We start from the raw sequence: 7,348 nt of genomic DNA, 5'->3' as shown, positions 1-7,348 counted from the left end.
GATCGCAGTTTTTTTTTTCGAATATTTTTCCCACTAAATGGGACGTCACAAATGCTGTTTAAGAAAAATGAAATTGGATCTCATATTATCCGGAAATTCTGTATCCTTGAACCATCGGTAAGAAAATTGTAACCCTCAAGCCGTGCTGCATTACAGAGGGCGGCACGCTTCGCTTCGACAAAACGCCCCGAAACGATCCCACGAAGCCCTATCACGGCTAGCTGCGGCGTCGCAAAAGTGCAGAATAAACTCAATTCCTGAGCATACTTTAGGCATGAAGGAGTGCTGCAGGCTGTCTAGTGTTGCCCTGTTGTTAGCTCAGCCTAAACTACATTGCCGTCATGTGCTTTTTACCGATGCTTAACGTAGTTAGAGAGCAAGAGAATGAGAAACAAACACTACTGAAGCAGTGGGGCCACTATGAACGCTAGGTATACTACGTTAAACAGCGCATAAGGGAGTAATTACTCTTTGGCAACCACCCAAGCGCAGCCATACGGCTACAAAGGAATGCTATACAGCTTTCTCAGAAACTTTGTATAGTTAAAAAAAATTAGTCCGAAGTTTCTGAGAAAGTTGTATAGCATTCCTTTGTAGCCGTATGGCGGCGCTTGGGTGGTTGCCAATGAGTAATTACTCCCTTATTACAAATCTACTCCACCTTGGGGGATTCCCCTAAACTTTTCACCAGCGCTCTAACTCTTCAGCGAAAACTAAAATTTGGTACAGCGTTTCAAGAAAAAAATTCTCAAACGTTTTTGTTCGCAAATGCAGCTCGTGACCAGGTCCCGCCCACGAAGTAGTCAGTCATGATGGCTTAGTGTAATGACAGCTGTGTCACCGGCCAATAATCAGCCGTTATATTCTGCGAGAACCTTGTATTAGGCGCCAATTGGCGGCCATCAGCTGTACAGCTTCCGCGTGAGGGCCAGAGAATTTTGAGAGACATTACAGACGTAACCACGGCGTCTAACAACTCCTTTCGCACAGCCTTCTTTAAATGTCAACGGGCCATGTTTTGCTTTTGAGTCTTATAATGAAGCGACAGCACTTAAGGCCCAAAAGCTACTGACAGTTTAAGACGAGAGCTGTCCTCAAGTTTCATAAGATTTAGGGTTCGAGGGGTGTCATATCACGGCTGAAAAGGCAAACCTTCCACCCAAGCTCTAAGCGCATGTCCGAATAACCAGCTTGAAAAAAATATTACCTGAAACCGTCGGTAAAAACCACATATAAAAAATTGTTCGAGATTTTAATGCTTTGCTCGTCTTCGGTCCCTACTTGTGCATTCATTTACTTCATTATTGTAATCGATTAAGGGGATTATAGGGGGTTGGCAATTGATTACGAATATCGTTACAAAGCAACCAAAACTATTAGCGTAAACAAAGCTCGCAAGAACTCAAGTTGGTTACGCCATTATAATATTATTACAAACAAACTGCGGAATGTATAAATTCCCAATTGACACAAATCATTCTTCATGTGAAGAAACAAGCACTAGGCGAGGTCACTGAACAAAAACGTAGAAACAATGGTGTCTTGGCACCGCTGCTGGCAGCAGCGGCCCATCTGTATTAATGCGATAGCTTTAAGGCTCTAATTCAGTGGAAAAGACGGCGTCGGATATGTGTCGAGAAACGCACGCCACGTCGACGTTGTGTTGAGAAACACTAGTAATATGCTCTTCGCTTGACGTGGCATAGTAGCGCCGGCATGCAGCGACCACCGGAAAACGCCCGCTGTCTAATGTACGTCATTGCCCCAACAGATGGCGCGCGAGCAGTATTGCTTTCTCACTGCGGAATCTGCGTTCGGGTGGAACGCTTCTTTGCAATAATGGGATTGTGTGTGTAGTGGAGTGAGTACTGTCCAACGTTCGTGTATATAGAGCCAACACACTGTCCGTAAACTGCAGTGTGGAAGAGTTCAAAGACAAGATTGTGGAAACTGTTCTGATAAACATATGAATGCGAACAAAGAATGCTCACTCTGTGCGAAGAAGTGTCCGCCTAATTTTTGGTTTCATATGAATGAGGCACCCGTACCGGTGCCGAAACGTTAATGTTTCTACGTTTCCCTGCAGTGACCTTGACGAGGGCTTGGTTTTTCACATGCAGAATGAATTTTCCTCGTCATACGGGCTTCGTAGAAAGCCTGAACTATGACATAAACCCGCCAAATATACCGGCCAAGCACTTTGCAATCATAAAAAAAAAGACATTGACGAACAGCTATGGTAAAAACATTACCACAGAATATAATTGCTGCCCACAGAAACACTACGTCTAGAGAACAACTTTTGCAAACGTTGTTAACACGCAAAGTTTCACTTTCACGCTCATTGGCATCACTTTCAGACCCATTGAGTTCTGCGTTAGTACGACGTCGCGGGGGGGGGGGGGGGGGGGGGGGGAGGGGGGGGGGGGGGCAAAGCTATCGCTGTGAAGTTTCTTTGCCTGGGTAAGGAAATTTGTCTGACAGTTTACCTTGTAGTGTGTAATCTGACCAAGGTTGTAATTTCGTCGCCTAGTTTCACATCACCAGCATCTTTCCATGTGTGGGCTGGCACGACTTAGGCAAAACTTGCCTCGCTTCAAATGGCATTTTCTCAAAGTACCCTCCTGATGCGACTCTTGGTAACTGTAATTGTACTGACTGGATTTCTGTTTTGTTTTAGAGCATATATGTCCTTATGCATTACTACTTCTGAGTGCCCGCATCTAGGGCAAACGGTTAGCACGCACGTTGTTTTTTTTTTCCCACTGAGCAATATGACTGTTGATATTTTGTACATGAAGTTGGATGTAATTGAAAATTTAAGCATAAATCTGTTATTGAAAGGGAACGATGCTAACATTGCCCAGCTGTTTGCCTCCTATACTGACGACCGCTTCACGTCGTAAGAGCGCCAATGAGAGTTTGATAATATACTGTGAACGTGTCTGTAAAATAAATACAGGAAATAAGGCCACAAACCAGCCAATATATCTTTTGTTTTAGCTTAATATATAGATATATACCGCTTAATAACTCATTTTTAAGCAATAAGTAAAAAAAAATAAAGTTTCAATCGACGAAAACAATTTTTCGCTAGTAAGATGGTAAGGCAACTTACGGTTTTTTTTTTTCCTTCGCTACCATGGTGCGATGGAGGCTTAATGGATCCCTAAGAGGCGAATCTCGCCACTTCTGTCTCTTTAGTTCTATCCCATGAATCGGCGAATTATTGTCGGGATGTGTCCTCTTTACCAAAAGTAACAGGCTGCCCTTACAGCTTCTCATTCTGTTAAGGAACTCTGTATCAACCACAGAAGGAGGATGATTACTTGTGTTCACGTGTCGCAGACTTTCCTCTCAGCCCTGACTAGCGCTCGCCACCGAAGCGTTCCTGTTCCAACGTCGACCTGGTTACATTTTGCAGTACCGGTACTATATGCACAACATTTTTCAGTGCAGCCAGGGAGAGTACGCATTTAAGTTGAAAGGTACCACTTACCTTCTCCAGCGTTGGTATCGTTAAAGCCTGCACGAAACATTAGAGTTATAGCTATGTGACATTTTGCTGGCCGTGCCCACTTGATCATAGTGCGCTCATTATGATTCTGGTATTTTAACCGGAGACCGTGTTTTTATGCATTCAAACGGCAGGAATTAAATTTGGGTTAATTCGATAACAAGTGAAAATGCCCCATGCAGTCGTGTTCTACAATGCGCAAGCAATTAAACTACTTCACTAAAATGTTCAAGATACCTAAGGCACGTCATCTAAAGAAATAAGCGTAGTAGGTATGAAAATAAAGTGGGCCGCGAGTGACACCAAATTTTCAGGGTGATCAAAATTAAGTTTCCTAAATTTTTATAGTTAGGCACTCGCAGGTACGTGAAATCCGGCTCTGTGCATGAGTTATGCGGCTAGGTGACTAAACATAAGTAATAATTCTGAGCATCAGGCAGATAATTAACTAAAACTGATTATGGACAACTTACTATTGACTCCAGAATCGGACATGTTTTATTAGAAACCAAAGTACCGTCGTTTTGAGTTTGATTGAGAGGAAGTTGTATTAATAAAGAATTCCATAACGTAGAATTCTCGCAGCACACGTGTGTTCCGAAATATCCACGTTTAAATTTTTAGTTTGATTCGCGTCGTTGCTCATGCAAGGCGGTTACGATCAGTGCACAGCTTTACCCTGCATGACGTGGTGTCTCGTCTGCCAAAGGCGTAGAGCTACCGCTGCAGCGAATGACTGCTACACTTCCACTTTCAGGCATCGTAATGGAAGGAACGCCCGTTGCAGCAGCTGCATAACACTACGGAGGAGTTTCGCGTTGACTTGTGCCGCCTTGCATGAGTAATTACACGAAATCTCTAAAGCTTTTGGGAGCAAATATCTCGGAACACCAGTATTCTAAAAGAATTCGGCAAAATAGAGTACAAATAACGCCACAAAAGTGATCATTGTAGAAGTGCGGCCATCTCGCTGCTTCCAATCTAAACTCTCAGACTACCCACAGTAGATAAAAGGTTCACTAGTGTTTGTACGTGGCGTCCAGCCGAAGAATGAGGCGACATGAACAATGGCCACCGCAGCGGTGGCCAAGTGGTTGAGCATCCGCCTCGCATGGGGAGATGCGGGGTCCGATCTCGAGTGCCGCCGGGTACCCACCGGTGATACAATGGGTACAAGCTTTCCCCTGCCTGGTGCGGGCTTATCAGGGTTGAAATGCTTGAAAAAACCTCACCGTGAGCAATCGAAAATACCTTGTGCCATAGCGTTCTTTGGCAGTAGATGCCCTTGCGCCATAAAAATCTATAATCATGATCATCAAAAGATGATTTAATAACCACTGGTCAAGCGCCAGCACTCGTTCTGCGTCACTACCAGCTTTGTGTTCTTCGTCACACTACCCGGTGCTACCGAGCGATCGACCTGGCCCACGTAGGTTCCGAGCCCCAGGCCGCCTGGAGCCTGCGGTCGAGACCCCTGGACGCGTCGAACGGCATAAGAAGGGGAACGGTATCTGTACGTGTGAGCGGCGTCTCGGGTCGGTGGGGTTGGTAGGTCGGGGTCTTGCGTCAAGAGCAGTTCGTCGTATCAGGTGTTCGGTGCGGGAGACGTGTTGGGGAAGGAGTGGCGAGTTCGGTTCCAGTCTGGATGGCTGAGGCACCACTGGACGATGCGAACCAGGAACTGCAGCCGGCGGAAGGAGGCCGGCGCGGGGCTCCGAAGCACTTTGACTAGGAGGATGCCAGCTTGGTAATACCCCGCACCTCCATCAGATCTTACGTGGCAGTCAGGAGAAAAATGAGGGGCGATGAACGATCTGAAAGAGCTGATTTAATGGCCGCTGGCATAGCGCGAGCGGAGCGTTCCGCGCCACTGAGATCTTCGTCTTCTTCCTCACAATATATTTAAGTTAATTAGATAGCTGACGGTGGCAATTTATACCTCACTTTGTGTCTTCAAGACCACATAATTTATGTACAGAGATGGATTTCATGTACCACTCTCGGCGTAGCTTTAAAAAGTACGCAACGCTTCATTTTGACATCCTGTATGTGCAACTTAGATGGATTGAAAAAGATATCACATACCTTCTCCGAGGTAGGTGGTGTTCTCACCTGCATTAAGAATCGGCATAAAACACCCACATGCGGTAGCAGTTATTTCTACTGCTAATATTTCTAAAAACTAAAGCTGCCACTGTATGAACCTTTAGCATTAAGGGCTGGTTGTGTATCAACCAGAATTTGAAGTGCCAAGATGTCCAAAGCTTTCAGGTTACAATTTGTTTTAGAAATTCAAGGAAACATCACTACATAAGGAACACAAATTCATTGGAAGTGAGCTCTTTCATTTTGTTGCTCATGAAAAGAATGGCTGGCGAGTCTGCCACAAAAAAGGGTAATTGATTGTGAGCTTCGAAAGATAGTAACCAGGCGAAAGCATTTGCTGAAAACACTCACCACTCAGTTGTTCTACAACGGCTGTTCCTGCAAGAAACGATTATGTTGGAGGAAGGTCAACTATAAGATATTCGTGGCTTGAATTAGTGAAATGAGGTGTGGAAATAGTGGCGCTTGTCGGCACTTTAATCACACATTCTCAGGTACTCTACTCAATATTCAGAGCCCACAATTTTTTCTATACAAAAAAATGCAAAACTAATCAAAGATAAACCTGAGATCTGTGCTTTTAATTGACATTAAAGTGTCTTTTGCAGGAGACTTCTAGTTATTTTCCACTGTCAGCTAGTTTTTCGTCATGTTAAGGAATTTGCTTGCCCCGTTGCTGAAATTTCTTAATTCGAAGTTGTCTAAACGTCCCTGTTATCACGGCCTAGACCTAGATTCACATAAATAGACGCTCATTCTGTCTCTCATTAAGGCAAAGCACTACTAGTGAGCATACTCCTCATAAAGCCGAAGACTTCACGAATCATGATTAATCAGAATCAGAAACGCGAAGAGGTAAAAATGGCTCACTTGTTGAAGCACACTTCTGACAATACATGATCACTACACTGGCCCCTAAAACAGCGTGGCTGCACTCCTAAAACGAATACGTTTCGTGACAATGCGTTCTACTTTTTTCGCAGAATGTGTGTGTTAGGAAGAGAGCTCTGCTGATCAAGATTCTCACCATGTAGAGCGAAGACTGCAAGAAATATCTGTAGAACGCAGAGCGCAGTCCCTTGCATGTTGCTTCTTGAAGGTGAGTGTCCCATAGAACGACGTGTTCCCCTGCAGTAAATGCGCCTTTTTTTAAATACAAAATGCTTAGTGGCATCGCTGCGAAAAAATGACGTCAATAATAAAAGTCTTCGAATAAGAAGCCTGTCGTTTAAATCACTTTAATGAGAAAAAGAAAGAGCAGTAACGTGATCGATGTCTGCGAATTGTTTTTAGCCTTTGTTCTCCCGAAACAAATCAACTCGAAAAGCGACGATATTTTGAGCAAAGTGAGCGCCCCACAGCCCGGACATTATCTGAAGGCTTCTATAGCTCTGTGTGAGGGTAGCGAGAAAACGCACTTTCAAGAGGTCAATTCCTGGGGAGAAAAAAAAACAGCGTTTGTACGGTGGGAACAGCGCTGGCGTTACAGTTACAGCGGAAATTTTTAATAGGACTCGATTATTAGAACGGTTATTTCTTGATTTCACTAAATCTTTGCAGAAGCGGAGGTTAAAAAAACGTACGAAAGGTGGACAACAAAAGCAGACAAGTAAGCTAGCTGAACTTTGAAGTGAAAATACAACAAACTCCAATGTCCAAATAAAGTGTACACAGGGGCAAAAGAAAGGTTTCAAAGAAATGAGTGACATTTGGTAAAAAAAAAAC

The 7,348-nt window shown here is 44.1% G+C and overlaps 1 long non-coding RNA gene across 1 annotated transcript; it reads right to left on the bottom strand.

Moving 5' to 3' along the window:
- Positions 1 to 5,601: 5,601 nt before the first annotated feature.
- On the bottom strand, positions 5,602 to 6,738 carry LOC144118784 (uncharacterized). Its single transcript, XR_013312141.1, has 3 exons — positions 6,651 to 6,738; positions 5,975 to 6,001; positions 5,602 to 5,629 (listed from the first exon to the last, which is right to left on the bottom strand). It is a non-coding gene; the product is annotated as an uncharacterized LOC144118784 (long non-coding RNA).
- Between the last annotated feature and the right edge of the window lie 610 nt (positions 6,739 to 7,348).

This window comes from Amblyomma americanum, chromosome 2, assembly GCF_052857255.1.
Source record: "Amblyomma americanum isolate KBUSLIRL-KWMA chromosome 2, ASM5285725v1, whole genome shotgun sequence".
NCBI classification, from domain to species: domain Eukaryota; kingdom Metazoa; phylum Arthropoda; class Arachnida; order Ixodida; family Ixodidae; genus Amblyomma; species Amblyomma americanum.
The sequence above is the reverse complement of the archived record's forward strand: the minus strand, read 5'-3'. Positions and strand labels throughout refer to the sequence as shown.